Here is a 20235-nt window from a genome sequence, read left to right on the forward strand (position 1 = left end):
ATCACAGTCAAGTAAGAAGTCTGTGAGAGGAGAACTCTCTACACACTGGAGACTATTTAATGGTCAAATACTTGGCAAGCCCTTAGTTAAACAATGAGTCATTAAACCTCCTTTGCCACACAATGGCTAAGCTAAACTCAACGTGAAAGAATCGAAACTCCTTTGTTCTCCCATAAAAAGACATCAAACCTCTGTGCGTGATATTCTTTTCTCCCTCACTTAGCAGGCTGTTCGACTGCATGATTCACCATGTATTCAGCTGCTCCTATGCCCAGAGGCGTCTGCAAGTCCGCCCAGAACACGACAGCCGGCAACGTTTCTCTTCCCATCTGGATGCATGCAGAGCTGGACAGCAGACTCCACCTACCTGGATGCTGTGCTCGCAAAGCCCAGACTCAGAACCACCGTCCACCGTGCCCCCTCTCCTCAACACACACACACAAAGAAGCTGGGACCATCTCCACAGAAGGAAGTGATTTCCCGCTATACAAACCCACACAACTTGCCAGCCCAGCAAAAACCCATAGGACAATTTTGGTTCCCTGTGCCTCCCTTATCAACAAGGCTCTTTGAAATTAAATGTCCCATTATAACACAGTTTCCACTGAAAACCCACCGACCCACTTCCAGTTTGGCTGATAATTGCCAAAGGCTGCTGAGCACAGCTCAGGACTCTTAAACTGCTCTGCAAGTTCATTTCTTCCTGTGGAGAGAGCCTCAGGCAGAGAGAGAGCCACTGCTGGGCATCTGCTGTGGAGGGAAGCCCCAGGACTGGAAGCATGCTCACCTATACTCGGGGCCACAAATGCTGCTGCCTATTTAAAGCAGAACCTTTGCACATCATCGTATATTTGGATCTGAGTTAGCGATCTCAGAGGTAGACAAGGATTCCAGTGGGTTCCAGGCTGTAATACCGCATAGGGATCCACTTGGTGGGGGATTTATCAACACATCACATCTATTTGCCTTAGTCTAACCCAAGCATAATCAATCACTAGGTTATCACTGGTTTTATCGTGAAGGTAAAAATAAAATTCAGTGGTAGTGTGTTTGGACATGGAGGAGGTCCTGGGTCCCACTGGTAAAAACGTGGAAATAAATACGTTAATTAAATTAAAATTTCAAAAACTAACTAAATAAAAATTATAGTTCTGTTCACTGAAGAAGAGAATATGTACTAAGAAATTTAGTGGAAAAGGCATATAATATATGTGTGTGTGTGTGTGTGTGTGTGTGTGTGTGTGTGTGTGTGTGTGAGTGAGTTCATACCTCAAAATTGCATTCATTAAAACACATCAAAGCTAATTAGATATAACATTATTTAAATGAAAAAGTTAGGAAGTCTCATAGAAAATTTATTTTAACTCCACTTATACTGAATAATGGGAAATACAGTCCCCCTTTCACTGGCTCTTGTGTGCAAAATACTGAAATTATATACAGATTATTATAACAGTAAACATAGGATATACTTACTAGGTATTTACTTTATCATATGTATACACACACACATATATATGATAAGGTAAATATATAATATAATATAATATAATATAATATAAAATAATATATAATATAAATATTAAAAAGTAAATATATAAAGTATATACACACACATATATATATATGAGTATATGTGTGTATATATATATGTGTGTGTGTGTGTGTGTGTGCGTGTGTGTGTGTGTGTAAATTGTGAGGCAAACACTGTGACATCTTCACACCACAGTAAAAATTAAAGCATCAGAGAACCTTCCATGTGAAACTGAAACTGTGACCTCTTGGCTGTGAACTCCTCAATTTGTTTTATGTTGCCTCAACAGTGCCTGATGTGAGCATCCCCGAGTGTGTCTATTTCTCAGCTAAGCTATGACATAAAATGATTTCAAGGAGGGGGAAAAATTCACACCGAGTCTAACATAAACACACCGTGGCAAAACAAATTTTCCTGCAAATATAAGCAGTTTTACAGTCTATCAAAGTGGTGCCAAAAGTAGATTTATGTGTATTAAAGTGCTGACGGGGACCGAACGTTCCAGCAATAAATACAGCTCGTTGTAAACCAATCGTCAAATCAATAAAGTCATTAAAAATAGACCGCATTCTTCAAGGAAATGGTGGGGTTAAGCAGGGAGGGAATCTTTGCTGGTGATGGTGGGCGTATCGTCAGACACAGCTGTCGATTAACCGGCCTGCCCTGCATCTCCTCCATGGGCCTGCGAGGCAGCATGCTTTCGGCCTTATCTCCCACCATGTGCCATGTAAACTGCCATACAGCATTTCCTGATTCCCCACAGGCATCTTATAAATACAAATAAGAAAACACACCCTGGATTTTTCCTCTCGCTGTCTCCTTCCCTGCCCCAGACTGACAGAATATTATCACTATTGTAGCGTCTCCCACGCTGGCCCTGGCCTGTTGGTCCAGAATGCTCAGCGATTATAATATCCATTTATCTAAACTGCCAACTCGTAAGAAAATTCAGGTGGGGTACATGCCACTTAAATTAATTTACTGCTTGAAAAAGACTTCTTATGGCAATCCTGTCAAAAGAAAGCAGGAAAGGTGTTGAGAGACCGTGAATACATCTAAATACAGTTTGCATTTGATCTAAATTTCAAGCATGGGGCAATAAAAGAAAAAGGCACGGGAAGGGAATGTGGCGAGAGGAGACGGAAACCCCACACACTCCCAATAAAGGAACCCAGGGTCCCTAGCGCTTGCTGCTGGAGACCCACTGCCTCAGGGGACCTAGCTCACTCCCATCACTGAGGGCACCAAGAGGCACCACATCATCTATTGACTGAAGAAAAGCTTCTGCACAGCACTTCACAGCCTAGAGGAAGGATACTGTTAAAAGCCAGGAACTGCCAATGTGGGGATTAGAACGTTGGTAGACTATTTGGTGGGTAAGATACTGTGATGACTCCAGAAAACAGGAAACATACCGTAACTCTTATGATTTATCAATTCTGTTTCTGCGGAGACACCCAAAAGAAACATAGCCAAGAACACAGACTCAGGAACGAAGGCCCAAGCTGCACCTAGGCAGACAAAGAAGGCTGGCCCACTGAGGGCAGAGCGACCAGAAGGACACTAGTGGCGCCCGAACCACAAAAGAACAAGTGAGACTCCGTTCTGCATCCTTTGCTGCAGAGCAGGGGTTGCAAAGCAGCAGCAATTTTCCTGCCTCGAAAACACATCACAGAGTCCGTACTCCAGGGCCCGCTGCACGCCTGCCTTCCCGTGCCTTGCAAACACCACCAAGTTAAGATGCAAAATATCAACACAAACAGAACCCGCCCCATGAGTGACACGGCTAAATCGACACAGTCATAGAGTCACGAAAGCCTCCTATTTTTCCAACACAATCTCAAGTCAGGAGCCCAGTCGGAACCCAGTAATTAGTGGGTCTCTGTAACCAAAAGCATGATTAACAGCCTTTGGGAGGCGCCAACGGTCCGTTCCCACTGGGACTCTGTGACCTAAAAACAGAAAGCCAAAGAGCTGCTGGAGACATACCAGGATTTTATAAAGGGGGAGGGGTGTGTGATGGAGAAAAGGCTGAACTGCGGGCTTCCTCTGTACATGTAGGAGATGGGTTTCCTGTGACGAGAAACGGGCAGGGGTGCGGGCAGCTCTTAAATCTAGAGCAAGGAAGCACTCCACACATTACGCTAGAAAATGATATCTCAGAACATCCATCGATACAAGGACATGGCTCAAGTGATGACAAGTTCCTTGATGCTGGCTGAGCAGCGACAGATGGATGCTCCAGGTAGACATGGCGCCCAGGCAGCAAGATGGTAGGAAGAAGAGGTAGGCTTGAGCTCCTCAAAGGAACTCCAATCATCATTGTCAGAGTATCTGCAAGTGGTCTATTAAGTCTGAACTTAAAGCCAAAACCAGGTTCCAAAGGATCAGGACCCAGGACCCGTACGAGGAGCCAGCCGATAGGGCACTGGTGTTAACACACCACATGCCTTCATCATTCTCTTCTAAAAGGCAGAGAATAAAACAACAGGTCAGGAAGACTCTCAATCCAGACCAAGTTCACGCCCTGTTTATTTACCCTGCTAGGACGAGAGCAGAGCGTGAGGTGGGCCAGGTGGCCCTGGTAAAAGGTTTTCATTCACAAATTAGAAACCACCACAGAAGGGAGCAAAGATAGTAAAATTGTAAAGTTAACGAGAGAGGTTGGGGTTTGGTTCGGTCTGTGTCAGTGCCCAGGACCCTGGAATTGAGCCCCAGCAGTTGTGGGGAGGCAGAAGGACTACCCTAAGCTGCACTTCAAGTCTGATGCCTTGCAGGCTGCAGGCGATCCTGTCGCAATAAATAAATAAATAAATAAATAAATAAATAAATGTGACCTTCAGAACTAAGTTTCTTTCCTTGAACCCTGTATTCCAGGATCTAATTATAATCTAGCAATTTTCTTGTAAAAGTTAAGATGCCATTATGCCATTCATACGCTAATAAAGGTTCTAACTAATTTGATAGTCTGGAAATGTAGCTCTGTGGTGGACTGCTTGCTTAGCACGCCCAGTTTCATCCCTGGCACCCACCAAAAATAAACAAATAAATAACAAAGTTAAAGAAAATACTGATATTAGCAAAAGAAGATATTTTGACAACTGTATGCAGTCTGGCTTTTTTCACTTACTTTGTAAGTTTCAATTATTGTTCATAAACACTAGCCATAAGTGATTACAGGAAAATATGCTATAACAAGAAGCCCCCAAAACATTATAGATTAAAAAAAAATGCAGAAATCCTATTTTTAAATGTCGACTAGTCTTTGGGCCCGAGAGAATTCCAAATGATCCATCAGGGAGGCAGCATTTACCTCTAGTTAAGTCCCAGTCTATGGTCCAAGACTGAGATCAGAAGATGAGAGTAGACCTGTTTAAAACATCAGCCATAGTATGATTTTTTTCAGACTAATTTAATATAAAGTTTCATGGTGAAAATGATTTTATTAATATTTAAAGGGCATCTCCAGTTTTAAAGGGAATATTATGGTCTGTGGCACCAGCAGCTTTGCTAAAGGGCATTCTCAGCACTATTGCTGGAGAAAGGAATCCAGGTAAGGCTACACATGTCGGGTAACACGCTAGCAGCCAGCATCCTCAGTGGTGAGCCTGTCTCAAACGAATACTAGACATGTCTGGCCAAATACGCAAAGCTGGAGAAGACAGATGCTGAGCTGAGACTGAACTCAGTTTGGGTGCAGTTACTCTCTGCCCTCTCACCTATGGGTGGGCATCACACTGGACAGCAGAAGAGAGAACCGTTCAATCCAACACCTAAGATGCTAGAGGCTCCAGAGAGAAGCCAGGAACATGCCTGCCGTGTGCCCACCTCATAGCCATCAAAGGTGATCTGCTGTTATTGCCAAGAGGCTATGTGTTCATACGGAACCCGACCCAAGCAGGACATCCATACTGAAAACCCTCTTACCCAGAACACCAACTGGTCCTGCCTGGCTCAACTAATGCTTCTTTCTTGAGGGTCTTTCTCCTTTACAGAGACTAGTCAGCACCATTAACCAGTCCTGCCTGGCTCAACTAATGCTTCTTTCTTGAGGGTCTTTCTCCTTTACAGAGACTAGTCAGCACCATTAACCAGTCCTGCCTGGCTCAACTAATGCTTCTTTCTTGAGGGTCTTTCTCCTTTACAGAGACTAGTCAGCACCATTAACCAGTCCTGCCTGGCTCAACTAATGCTTCTTTCTTGAGGGTCTTTCTCCTTTACAGAGACTAGTCAGCACCATTAACCAGTCCTGCCTGGCTCAACTAATGCTTCTTTCTTGAGGGTCTTTCTCCTTTACAGAGACTAGTCAGCACCATTAACCAGTCCTGCCTGGCTCAACTAATGCTTCTTTCTTGAGGGTCTTTCTCCTTTACAGAGACTAGTCAGCACCATTAACCAGTCCTGCCTGGCTCAACTAATGCTTCTTTCTTGAGGGTCTTTCTCCTTTACAGAGACTAGTCAGCACCATTAACCAGTCCTGCCTGGCTCAACTAATGCTTCTTTCTTGAGGGTCTTTCTCCTTTACAGAGACTAGTCAGCACCATTAACCACTCACAGTAAGAAGCCTTACTGCTTCCCGTGCCGATGTAGATACTACGTACTCTTAAAATATAGAGACAATAAAACCCATACTTGCAGTGATCAGTGTAAGATCCTACAGGATCAATATTTAAGAAGATTGAAATGATAGTTCATTTCTCTATTTTAAAGGAAGAAATAGCAAGGGCATAGATAGCAACACACAGAAAACCGGGTATGATGTTGTGATGGTGAGCGCTTCTTATCTAGCCTCTAAGAGTCTGAGACAGAGGATCACAAGTTATAGACCCGCCCAGGCTACACAGAGAGTTCCAGCCATTCTGGACTACATTATGAGAATCTTTGTCAAAATAACAACAAAACATATAGAAAGAGAATCGACTCTGTAGATGCCAGGAGGGTGCAGGTCCTGCACTGTTGGGATGCTTCTAAGCAATGTTCACACACACACACACACACACACACACACACACACACACACACACACACCAGCAGAGGGGAAAGTCTGCGACAGGGCAGGTCCTTCAGGCCAGGTCCTGCCAGGTCCTGCAGTCTCCATCCAGAACATTCCACAAGACTCGCCGTGGACAGTGAGAGCTTTCATTCTGTTTTCTCAACATAAATCGCTTTAAGGACTGTCCCGACCCAATGTGCTTGCAAAGAGTTCACAAGACCCAGGTCTTTGATCTTGGTGGCTTTACCATGTATGTTTTTAACATTTCTGGAATGCACCCAGGGAGGCGAAACTGCTTTGACAAAGACACTATAAATATCCGAATAAATAAATACATACAAACATCTGGAACCCTGATTAAGCACCAAAGTTTTATTATTTGTGAAGGAAGGAGGAGTCGGGGTGGGGGTTGAGGGGGGGAACCACTAAGCCATGTTTGTATTTTTAAGGGAAAATGTCCATCTTTCCTTATGATAAAGGCCTTACTATATAGAAAGCCTCTAGGGATGGAGTCCCACAGAAAGTAGAGTGCCAGGTCTCTGCAGCTGCTCTCCACACGCACAGACTCTGAAAGGCTTCACTCGAACGAACAACGATAGAAGAATATTTAAGTATCAGCCAGTATTCATAATAAAAGGAACTGCAGGCAATATATCCATTTGTATCGGTCTCAACTTAAGTATGCACATGAACGGATCTTATTTCACTCCCTATGAAATCATCTGGGGGTTAAAGACCTAGCAGGCTGGTGTATGCCTCTCTGCCAGGCACTCACAGGAACCGAGGAAAGCAGTACTGGTCCAGTAAGTGTTAGCCAGCTCACAGACTGGGAGGTTAAACTCGGACCAGTTGTAACATGCTTACAAAGCTGTGACGTCTTAAGACACCTTCCTATTCAGGATAAACAAAAATAAAACTGTGAACCAGGGCCTTCTAGTCCACTGTGGACTATTATTATTCTAGTCCATTGTGGAATTCCCAATAAAATGGAGACTGGACAAGCAGAGAGGTCAGGTCAACAGGCACCTTAACACACAGAAAAGACCCCCTATTTCTCCAGGGATATAGCAACAGAGTGTCCCCTGCGCTCCTGACCCTCTCCCCTGGCCTGGGTTTGCTATCCTCCCTCCATCCCTGCCAACCACTCAGCACTACTCAGCCACGCCCTTCCCCTGTCCCAGGCTCACCCTCAAGCCAACCATGCACTCACATCTTAGCTTTACCACAGACACTTACATGCCAAAAGCCCAGCTTCTCCAATCCGCCCAGCTTCTCCAATCCGCCCAGCTTCTCCAATAAGCTCCCCCTTTCATACCCTTCTGGTTTCCTGGCCCTCCATACATGCAGTCCTTCTGTTCTTATTCTCTATGGCCTTATGTCTGCCTTTCCCATTCAAGGTGCATGAGAACAAAAGACCCGAAGTCTTTGTAGACTTCTTGGCCTAGTCTGAGACACAGTGCCCAACTTGATGGATGGAAGATAAAGTGACTGTACAGAGAAGAACTCCCGGTATTTACCCATCGAGAAAAGAGACACTGTGAGAGGCTCATGGTGAGAACTGAGACCAATGCTGTGTCTGGCTGGCACTTGACCACCCAGACGAAGAATGACAAGGGATTGCCAAGCCCAGGTGTCAGTAAAGGTGAGAAAACAAACAAATCACCAGTGGTCAAGTTCAGAGCAAGAGGAACGTCCCAGCCTCTGCCTGTGGCAGCTGCAACACAGAAACTTGGCGCTGATACAAAAGCGTGAGGGTAAGCTTGTGGGGGGTAGCAAAAATAAATACTCCCGGCCCCAAGAGCCCCCAGCCTCGGCACCTCCACAGCCCCATACCCAATGGGGCCGGGAGTGCTCAGAAAAGACATGCACATTTATATGGTTCTGGTTTGCCTCTACCTCAAGGAAGGCGGGATTAAAATGTAACAAATGGAAGAATTCGTCTTGCTCTTCCTTCTGTGTTCCTTCTTTGCAGCTTCAAGATACTGAGCCACCCAGTGTCCTATTCAATTGCTCTATTTCTCTCACCCCACACCCCTAGTACAACACCCTCAATCAGTGGGTGCTCTACTAGGAAAACAAAAAGGCCTTAGAGCAGAATATTTGACGGTCAATCACGTATGTACCAGCATGTGCCTCCATAACTGCTCGGACAGCCCTCGGTACAGAGTAGGCAACTGCACAAATGGAAACCCGTGGGTTCCAAGTTGACCTCCAATCCGTTCTACAGTCCATGCCAAAGTCCCTGGCTATTTCCATGTCCCCAGCCCCAACTTTTGGGACAGCTCCTCTTCCTCAACCCCCTGCCTTTGCACCAACGACTTCTCTGAGTCTCCCCTCATGGCTGCTGCCAGCCACAGAAAATGCGTCTCTGCACCTCTACTCTGGCACGCACTCACCACCCAGCATGCCCACCACCCACACCCGGCGTGCTGATGATGGAGCTCGCTGTCATGAGGGAAGGTGTCTACCTGCTGAGAACCAAAGATGGCCTTTGGCCCCAGAAGCTGAACAAGAGTCAGCAGAGAGTCCCATAACAAGTGAAGGGCCACCAAGGAATTCATAAACACATTAAAGCCTGGCAAGTGATTCAGTTTTCTCTTGGGGACTAGAGAGATGGCTCAGCAGGAAAGAGCTTGAAGTGGTAAGTTAGGCAAGAGAGGCAGCAGAAGGATCCCTGTGTTTTGCTGGCCAGGTAGCCTGGCTAGATGGCTGAGATCCAGGCTCCTGAGACTCTGTCTCAAAAACTAGGGTGGAGAGCAACTGCAGAAGTCAGCCAATGTTGACCTCTGGCCTCCGTATGCTTGTGTATACACACACGGGCACACGCACCCTCCCAACCACTCTGCAGCTACACAAAGTCTCCTCTTGCAAAAATGAGCAAAATGACTCCCAAACCATTTCATTAATTCAGGTTACCAAAATCTGTTCCGGAACGGTATGGTCCTAAGAATCAACCGTCTATGGCGTGTTCCCTCCCCAACAGAATCAACGCGCGAAGGGAAAGAGTAGGAATTCCTGCGCGAGGAAAAAGGGTTTGAATGCAAACTCATTTGGTTAAAAAAAATTTTTTTTTAATCAGAAATTCTCCGCTTGCAGGGTGTGGGACCATGCCTGCCGTGCCTGGTAAAGTCCCTCTGAAAAGTCTGCCGGAATAGTCTTGGAAATTTGTAGATTTCCATGGCTAATTTTTTTCATATTCGTTCCTACCCCTTTTCCTCCAAATCCGTATTCTACCCGACATCTCCCATCACTCACAGGTCATGTCTGCTACTGTAACCCACAGGAACAAATATTCATCCCCTGAGAGCCAGACCGCACAAGCTTTTCATGCATATTAGGGGGAAATCAGGCGTCTGCAGGACATCAAAGTCCTTTCAGCCCATGACCTTAGCTGTGTTCTCTACCAGCATTCAGAACTTGGTTGCGTTAAATAATACCAGTGTAGGCTCAGAATGAAATAAAATCCAATCTCTGCGGCTGTCATGGACTCCACTCCCTTAGATGAAAGTCCTGTGGCTCATCTCTGAAAGGTTCCCTTAAAGCTGAATGAACCTACTAGTCACAATTGGAAACTGTTAATATTTTCATCAGAAAGGAGTAAGAGAGTTTTAATTCACCAAGACATTACAACCAGGAGGCAAAGGTGACAAGCCAGATAGCTCAGGCTGTTCAGGTTGATATATCCAACACTACGAGGTGGGGCTGGCCATGTAGCTCAGTTAGTACAGTGCTTGTCTAGCTTGCATGAAACATTTCAGAGCAGCGCCACACACACCAGAGGTGGGGCATGGCTGTCAAGCTAGCACATGGGAATCAGGAGTTCAAAGCAATCATTGGCTACAGAGTTTAAGGCCCATAAGCAAACACAAATTAGCAAGACAAATGAAAAATGCTAAGAGGTGGAATCAAGACTGGAGTGGGTAGAGAGAGCAGACCAGCAGCGTTTCCCTGATCAAATCAGAACACATATAGTCCTTGGCCCTTTAGGGGCAATGTTCTTTCCAACTAAGCCTCACTTCTTTATGACCTTCCATTGAGATACATGGCTACTTCTATTTGCTTTCTGTTGTGATAAAATACTCTGACCAAAGGCAACTTGAGGAGGGAAGGGTTAATTTTGTTATTTTCACATAAAACTTCCCAGTCACAGTCCATCATTTGAGGACAGAAACTCAAGGCAAGAGCCACTAGACGGCTAATCTCTCCCTTGCATCCTGCTACAAGTTTTTTTATACAGCCTAGATGGGTCTGCCTAGGGATGGTGCCGCCCACAGTGGGCTGGACCCTCCCATGTCTATCACCTGTCAAGGCAACTCCTCACAGACTTGACCATAGGCCAATTGGATTGAGGCGATTCTTCAGTTGAGGCTCCCCCTTCCCAGGTAGCTTTAGGTTGGTTGTGTCAAGTTGACAATAACAACTAATCAGGAGAGTCACCTGGCTTTTGTCCAGGTCTAGTGCGTGTCCTCAACAAAGCATAAAGGGTCAAAGGGTCAAAGAACTGAAGACTTCTGAGGCTTCTATTAAGAAAGAGGCTCAAATTGAGGATGAATTAAGTTCTATATCCAATCTCTCCAACTAAATTGTAGGTCACAGAAGGTAGAAGACCTTCCCCAACCCTATTCCTATCAGCGCGTAAATAATGAATTTTAGTAAACACACAAAAGGACTCTTAGGAATGAGGCTGAAGAGGAGAAACTGAAGTCTTACACAGGCCTGCTGCCTCAGATTAACAAATGAGACACCGGCTGTTCACCTGCTAACGGATGGAGCGTTTAGAACTTAGGAATTTGTAATTTTAAAATGGAAACTATTTTCTTACTACTTTTTCTGATGCTATGATAAAACACGCCAGCAAAGGCAACTTCGTCAGTTAAGAACTCACATGTGCTTGCAGTTTGAGGGTTTAGTCCATCAATGTGAGGGAGCCAAGGGGCAGAAGCTCAGAGCAGTGGGTCATACCACATCCACCTTCAGAAGCCATCCCAGTTCAGGATCCCACCCAGTGAACAGGGCTTCCCATACAGGGCGGGTCTTTCCATTTCTATTGATGTAATCAAGATAAACCCCATAGACATGCCCAGTGGTCTGTCTCCAAGGTGGGTTTTGATTCTATCAGCTTGGCAATGAGCACTGATGTGTGGTCGCTTGAATGAGAAATGTCCCCATAGGCTCATGGGCTTAAATATCTGGTCCCTGTTGGTGGTGATGTTTAGGGATGGTCATGGGACCTTTAGAAGAGATGACCCTGATGGGGGAAGTTCATCACTTGGGGTAAGCTTTAAGAGCTGTAACCTTGACCCACTTCCTGTTCTCCGTTTCCTGTGTGCTGTGTGAAGGATCCTGCTGCTTTGGGCTCCTGCCATCTGCCGAGATTTTCACCCCATGACTGTCATGGTGTTTTATCACAGCAACCACAAGTAATACAGCATCAAACATAAAAGAAACGAAAATGCGCTTTCCAAAAGCACAGAAAGTCATAATTAAGTCATGTACTTACGTTTTCTTTTTTTTTTATTTTAATTTTTTTATTAGGTATTTCCTTCATTTACATTTCAAATGCTATCCCAAAAGTCCCCAATACCCTTCCCCCACCCTGTTCCCCTACCCACCCACTCCCACTTCTTAGCCCTGGCATTCCCCTGTACTGGGGCATATAAAGTTTGCTAGACCAAGGGGCCTCTCTTCCCAGTGATGGCCAACTAGACTAGGCCATCTTCTGATACATATGCAGCTAGAGACAAGAGCTCCGGGGTCCTGGTTAGTTCATATTGTTGTTCCTCCATAGGGTTGCAGATACCTTTAGCTCCTTGGGTACTTTCTCTAGCTTCTCCATTGGTGGCCCTGTGATCCATCCAATAGATGACTGCGAGCATTCTGTTCTATTTTGCCAGGCACTGGCAAAGCCTCACAAGAGACAGCTATATCAGGGTCCTTTCAGCAAAGTCTTGCTGGCATATGCAATAGTGCCTGCGTTTGGTGGCCGATTATGGGACGGACCCCCGGGTGGGGTAGTCTCTGGGGTAGTCCATCCTTTCGTCTTAGCTCCAAACTTTGTGTTTTGTGTTGTGCTGTGTTTTATCACAGCAACAAGCAGTACAACATCAAAACATAAAAGAAACGAAAATGCACTTTCCAAAAGCACAAAAAGTAATAATTAAGTCATGTACTTACGTTTTCTAAATAAGAAATTAAAAAAAAATAGCTAATATTAGCTTTCTATCCCATCGTTTACTGCTTATGAAAAACTACAAGGGAAAAAACAGAGACCAAGTTATCTAACTCTGAACACTTGGTTTTTGAGGGTTCACACTCCCAGAGACTGCTTTTCCCCCAAACACGTCGACCTCTCCAGAGCACAGAACAGTGAGGACAAAGCCCTGAGCCTCACCTTCATCTGCGGCTTTAGCAACCTACGGTCTTTAAATGGAACATTCCAGAAACAAATAATTCAAACTTTTAAATGCTTTTAATCATAGTACATTATCATCACTCTTCTGTTCTGTTGTTAGCTATTGTTGCTTATCTCTCTCGGTACATATTCCACAAATTAAACTTTCTTGTAAATATAAAATGAGGGAGTGACCGGCCAGCGAAATGAGTAACGAGATAATTTGTTCTTTCTGAGTAAAGGACAAGGAGCCACACTCTGAACTCTGCCCCAAAGCCTAACTCCATAAGCAAATGAAGGAACTGGGTCTGTCTGTGGGATCCTTCCGCATCTGTACACCGCGACTCTCGGCTGCCATCGCTGTGAGCCTTCCCCGTGAGTCACCCCCAGGAGTCATCCATCACTGTGAGCCCTGGTGCCCCCAAGTCTGACATCAAAATATCTGCACTAAGGAGGTTCACCCTGACCAGACCGAGAAGTGACTTCGCCCTGTGCTTCTCCCGTTTCTGTGGGCCTAGAGAACAGGCGCATGGAATTGTAAAATGACCACCAGTGTTTGACCTCAGTTCCTCCAATAAGGACCTTCTGAAATCTCCATTCTGTGGGGACAGGTGTTTGTCACTAAAGCTGATGATCGAGTTCAGTCCCCAGGACCCACATGATGAAAAGAGAGCCAAGTACTAGAAGTTATCTTCTGAACTCCACACACTCACTACCAATACAAAATAAATAAATATAATAATAATCTATGAAAATTAATCCTAGTAAACATTATACTGCATTTCTAATAGGCCACTTAAAGAGCTCTAGAAGAATATGCAGTTGTGCTTAATTTGTCTTTATGGATGTTTTAGAACAGTTGATAATAACACTTTAATAAGATTTGAAATTGTTTTTCCTGTTTTCTTCCCCCTGATCTCTACACACACACACACACACACACACACACACTGTGCACACATGCACGCACAAGGCTGACCCTGAACCCAGGCAACCCTCCTGCTTTAACTTTTCAAGTGCTGGGATTATAGGAACGAGCCACGAAAATTTGTGTTCTATGTCTATATTTTTTAAAAGATTACAACAAATATTCCAGTGTTCCCACTCAAAAATGCAGCTCAGGAAAAAAAAAAAAAGAACATCTCATGGCAGTATGTAAGCATGGTTCTAAGTCACCTGCACAATAGCAAATGTTATACATCTCAGAGCTAACACTTTTCTGACATGTTGGTTGGTTGGTCATAAAGTTATAAAAACTTGGCATGGTGGCATACACCTGGGGTTTGTAGTAGGACCATTCCAGGCAAGACATTCAAGTGCGGTCAGAGCAGTACAGTAAGATCCAGCTGTGTGCCCTTGGCATGTACATGTGCACACACAGACAGACAGGCAGGCAGGAAGGCAGGCAGGCATATGCACACACATACATGCAGGTTGGGTAATATACTGGGGAATGACCCAAGAAAATGGAGAGGCATAAGACAGAAGTTGTCATCTGTCATCCAGAAACAGCAGCTCTTCCTCCATGACAGTTTTCTTTCTCTCGTGGCTTTAGAAATAATTCATTTCCAAATATAAAATCCTTTCGAAGACTGATACAAACAAGGAGGCAAGAGTCGACTGGACAGAATAAGGAAAGCAGGAATGGAGAAGCTGAAATGCCTCTCACTCACTTCCACACTAGACTCAAGGTAGACTTTGTAATTTCAACAAACATGTCACATTCTGGAGCACAGCCTGTTAGATTCCTAGTGGGTGAGTGGTGGGCTGCTAAGCCCACACAAGTTTTAGAGAATGTTAATGTATTTCCGATTGCTATGACTCCCACCCTCACTTGAGAAGAAATAATTCAATTTTTACCAGAAAAGAGAAATGTTACTACAGTTGGATCGTGGTGATCCACGGGTATTAGTAAGACATCTTTAGAAAATGAACAAGGAGGTGCTGAGAGTGTTGGGCACTGAAGCACCTGCCAGGCAGGCATGAGGGGTGGACTCCAGGTCCCCAAAGCGCAGCGCTGTGCACCAGTAACTCCAGTCAAGCACAGTGCTGTGCATCAGTAACTCCAGCATCAGTGGGTAGGTGGTGGCAAGGCAGAGACTTGTGCCCCCTTCCCCCTCCCCACCCCCACCCCCCCAGGCCTGCTGGCCAGACAAGGTAGCAATGTCACCAAATTGGTAAGTTCCAGGTTTGGTGAAAGACTGTCTCAAAAAATAAGAGAGAGTGATTGACCTCTGACCACCACACGTACTCGACCACACATACACAAACGGTTTCATACACCACACATGTACATGCCCAAAATAAACAGAAAAGATATCCGTGGAGAACAGAGAATACACTATCCAGTATTCTCCAAATTCCTAGGACACAGACATGCTGAGAGGTTAGTAAATGTTGAGCTGAAATTCTCACTGTAATTAACGATTCGTGGGAATCTTGTTCTTTAAGGTTTTTTGTTTTTTTGGTTTTTTTCAACCCTCAAGTAAATGAATGGGGACAGTACCAAGAGGCCTGGACAAGAGAACAAGAGGAATTGTGCACCCACATGGCAGACCCTCGGGAGTCAGAGACCAGGGTAAGTGTTTTGTTTTCTGTTGTCATTGTTAAGACAGCAGGTGAAGGGAGATAAGGAAACTGACAACATTTGGAGAAGTTTAAGTTGCCAAAATAAATGAACGAAGCCTGCTGTTAAGTGACAGGACACAGGGAAGGAGGCCAAATCTGTCCCACTCTCGGCCGATCCACGGTTTGATAAGAAGCTAGATTTGTCATTGCCAACAGACACAACCCGTCATAGGACTGATCTCTGAGACATCAAAGGAATGGGCAGGGAAATGCTGTGAAACCCTTCGGTATCTTTCCACAACCTGTCGGCTTTAGGGGTTTCTTAGCTTTTTCTTAACTTAAAAAACTTCTTTCCAGGGCCTGGAGAGATGGCTCAGCGGTTAGGAGCTCTGACTGCTCTTCTGAAGGTCTTGAGTTCAAATCCCAGCAACCACATGGTGGCTCACAACCATCCATAATGAGATCTGACTCCTCCTTCTGGAGTGTCTGAAGACAACTACAGTGTATAATAAATAAATAAATCTAAAAAAAAAATTCTTTCCAATTATTTCTAAAGAAATCCTATAGTGTGACAGGGTCACCAAATGTCAGCACAGAGCTGGTGATGGAGACTCTGACATGACTAATGTTGACTTCCCCTCTTGAAGAGCCTGGCCAGGGGCTCCCCACCTGCAGACACACCTTCAGCACTGGCAGCAAAACAGCAAGCACTTTTCTGTTAGATCTCTCCACCCAGAGCTATGTATCTGGATATCTCTCAAGGGTATTAGAATCAGCCAGTAGTTTATGGCATCTAAATTGCTGGCTTATTGATGCTAATGGGGCAGTCGACATAGTAGAAAGTTATATTTGCCCTGTTTGATTTATTACACCCTTCAATGTTCTAAAAAGATAACCCAGAGCTTCGAAGAACCAACTAGAAATCTCATTTTCTTCTCAGGCTGCCGTAACTGTATTTTGCGCAAGAGGAAGTTTTGAAGCGTCAGAACGACCGCTTGACAGACATGGAGAAGGAGTGCCCAGAATTAACTGCAGTGAACAAACCACAGAATGTCTCTAAAAACATCCCAGGAATAAAATTTGAAGGCCCAACAATCTAAAACTGCCTTGGGTCAACTTTAGATTTCACTTGTGAAATTTGTCATTTTTCACGCTTTTTGCAAAAGGTGAATACATAGAAGCTCTACATTTTAACTGCCAATAGTGTTAAAAAAGGAAAAAAAAAAAAAGAAGAAGTTTCTCCCACTCCGAGGAAGTACAACCATCCTCTCACCTGGAATGATTCCAAAGTGCCATTTAAATAGAACTCAATTATAGAATTTCAAACCGTCTTTCCTTAATTGCAAATAGACTTCTGTACAGAACTTCAGTCATATCATCTTCAAACAAAAAGTAAACCAGATGTTTGGTACTTACATGCAAAATTGAGCTCTCATTGTAAAACCAAATTAAGTTTAAAGTGAACTCTGGAATGAAGCTAAGCCCCATTGAAAACAAAAACAAAAACAAAACACGCAAAGCAACAAAGCCACACAATGCCGGTTTCGTTTGAGGCTTGTTCGTCTGAGGTGATCTGCTTTTCCATAAAGCCAAGACAGCACGCTTCCCGCAAACCCGCTGCGTATGGGAACGTGTATAACGGTTTCAAGGAGAAATGTCTACAACAGACCCAGGTATTTGAACGCCTGGGCCCTAGCTGGTGGCACTGTCTGGGGAGGAAGTTCGTCACTGGGGGGTGGGCTTTGAGAATTTAAATCATATGCCACTTCCAGGTCACAGTGTCTGCCTCATACCTGCCTTTGAAGGTGTGAGCTCTCACTTCCCGGTCCAGCTGCCACGCCCCCTCTGCTGTTGGTTGCTGCTCCTCCCCACTCTGAGACAAACTCTTACTCCTCCGGAACCATAGGTCAAAATAAACCTTCTCTTCCCTACGTTGTTGGCAGTTCTGGTGTTTTATCACAGTAACAGAAAAGGAACTAAGCTATCTTCCTAGGCTATTGATTTAGAATTTGTCAGTCGGAGGGAGGAAAATCCCTAAAATTGTATCATGTCATCTTTTAACAGTCAAAAAAGAAAAATTCAACCAATCAATTTTAATTACCTATGAACCAGGCAGTGTCTCACATCACACACATCCACATATTCGCAAGCACACACACACAGAGTTCTATCAATCCCATGCTACTTATGGTGTTGGAAGCAGTTTGAGAAGGCCTCATAGTCTGGCATGCATGAGGCTGTGATCTGCAGACAGGTAGGTAGCCTCCAAAGTTATGTTCTTCACCACATACTACCTTGGCTCGCAGTCACCACAGGGAAATTAAGGAGGGGTCATTGCAGTTCCTGCTGGGTAAACCTACCCATTGGTTCATTTCCAAAGTTTCTGCCTTATACACCTTTAACAGAAGGAAATGATATAAAACACATGGTATCATGAGAAACGAAATCTCACACACGCACGGGACCATGAGCGCCACTGAGGACAGCTGCTTCAACCCAGAACATCCTAGTCGACAACCAGTGTTCTGTCCACTCTGACGCCCAATCAAAAGCCGATGTGAGGATGGAGGGGGTTAAAAGATGATGTGCAGCCAGGCGTGGTGGCACGCACCTTCAATCCCAGCACTCGGGAGGCAGAGGCAGGCAAATGTCTGAGTTCGAGGCCAGCCTGGTCTACAAAGTGAGTTCCAGGACAGCCAAGGCTACACAGAGAAACCCTGTCTCAAAAAACAAAAAAAAAAAAAAAAAAAAAAGATGATGTGCAATATCTATCCAAAACTGAGGTGGCCCCGTTCTGCAGCCCAAAAGCTCACAGTTTGACCTGTCATCTTAGCACTTGGTGATTCTAATAAAGAACATTTTAGAAACATTCCTGAAAGCTCAACTAAAAAAAAAGCTTTCATCTCCTACAGCTTCTGGAGTGCGGATGAAGGATGCTCGCTCAGACAATGTGGCGTGGAGGAAGCGGAAGCTCTTCGCATGGAGCTCCTGAGTTATGGAAGAAGCACTGGATGTACTTGCCTGGCCTACAGACCGGATGACTCCTAAAGGAAGAGGAGTCGATCTGGATTTGTGATAACCAGCTGATGTCTAGATTACACAGTGCCCCCTCTCATCATGCTGGCTTGGCTGGTGATGTCAACACCCACTTATTTAGTCTGAAAGTCAAGGGAGAATGACTTTCCAGTGCCCGCCACATGATCACCACCACAGGGAAGGAATGCAGTCACTTTTCCTCACACCAACATGGCCACATGAAGACCAGCACCATGCGAAGGCTTTGGCAGCCCATATGCTAAACTTGGAACGATACAGAGATCAGCATGGTCCCCGTGCAAGGAAGGCATGCGAATTCATGAAGAGGTCCATATTCTTTTCCACTTAACTCCAGCACTCAGGAGGCAGAGGCAAGCAGATCTCTGTGAGTTCAAGGTCAGCCCAGTCAAAAAGCTGTTCCAGGACAGCCAGGGCTACACAGAAACACCCTGTCTCAAACAAACAAACAAACAAAAAAACAGGAAAGATGGACGTACAGACAGACGGATGGATGGACAAAAAAGGGAAAAGTTGGTACTGATGAGAACTTCAGTCTATGGTACACACTAAACCATGTTTAACTCTCATCTTTATGATAAACAATATGGAGTTTAGAGAGATTCAGACTAGCATGAGATACAGTTTTTAATATGTCAATACTATCTTGTTCTCCAAAAAAGGAAAAATAAATTTATAGTCCACACACTGCCCTGCCCCCAGTTAATTTCATGATTCTAGACCATTCTGTCTCTAACAGAAGAAATTTTTCTTTTAATTATCTAAAACTGTTATGTGTATGAGTGTTTGTATGTACATGTATGACCCCTGCATGTATGTACGCAACACCTGCAGAGGTCAGAAGCAAGCATTGATTACCCTAGAACTGGGGTCAGAGAGGTTGGTGAGTCGGTCACAGACTGGAAACCAATCCCAGGTCCTCTGCGGGAGCCACTGATGCTGTCAACTGCGGAGCCATTGCTCCAGCCCCCTGTAAAATTGGTCATGATGACTTACAAGAAAGCAGTGTTTCCTTGTGCATCTATTCTTGTTGGATTGTTTTCTTTTGTTTTATTCTGTTTTGAGACGGGATTGTTCTTCTACTCCTATGTACTTAAAAGTAATGAAAATGTATTAACCAGGGCTCTGACTATGCCATAAAGCACAGATGATCTACATGTGTGCAATTATACGCGTGACAAAATATATGTCAGAACAAATACCCTGGCACTGAAGTAGCTTTGCAAATGTCCTAGGTACCGGCTGCCGCTGTTCTTAACTGGGCCTCTGATCTCTAGATCAGATCCTAGGCTTCCCTGAGCTCAAAAGGAGTCCAGCCATTGAGCCAAAAATCTCTAAACTTCTGCTTTAAGTTCAGTGAGAAATCGGAAGCTATCCACTAATCCCAAAGTGAGGAGGAGGGGTTGCCGCCCCCCACCCCGGGCAGGGCTACCTGTTCTAAGGATGTTTTCCCACAAGCTGCACGGTGCTCCACTCTGCAGCAAAGGCAGACCTGCAGGCAGGATTTTCCCACCTGGATGACACTGACTGCATGCTGAATAACGTCTGGCTAAAGATTTCCAAACACCCAGAGCAAGTCTAAAATAGACTTTCCAGGTGTTCAGGAGGTTGAAACATTTGCCCACGTGATACAATCTATTAAAATGCAAATGTAAAGAAAAAAAAAAGAAAGAAAGAAAGAAATGAAAGCAAAAG

The 20235-nt window shown here is 44.7% G+C and overlaps 1 protein-coding gene and 1 pseudogene across 3 annotated transcripts in view; one reads left to right on the top strand and one right to left on the bottom strand.

Annotated features, from left to right (window-relative positions):
- Abcc4 (ATP-binding cassette, sub-family C (CFTR/MRP), member 4) overlaps window positions 1-20235 on the bottom strand; it is a 225165-nt gene that overhangs the window by 83586 nt on the left and 121344 nt on the right. The gene's annotated exons all lie outside the window — the stretch shown is intronic.
- Window positions 18762-18861, top strand: Gm23302 (annotated as a pseudogene).

This window comes from Mus musculus, chromosome 14, assembly GCF_000001635.26.
Source record: "Mus musculus strain C57BL/6J chromosome 14, GRCm38.p6 C57BL/6J".
NCBI lineage: Eukaryota > Metazoa > Chordata > Mammalia > Rodentia > Muridae > Mus > Mus musculus.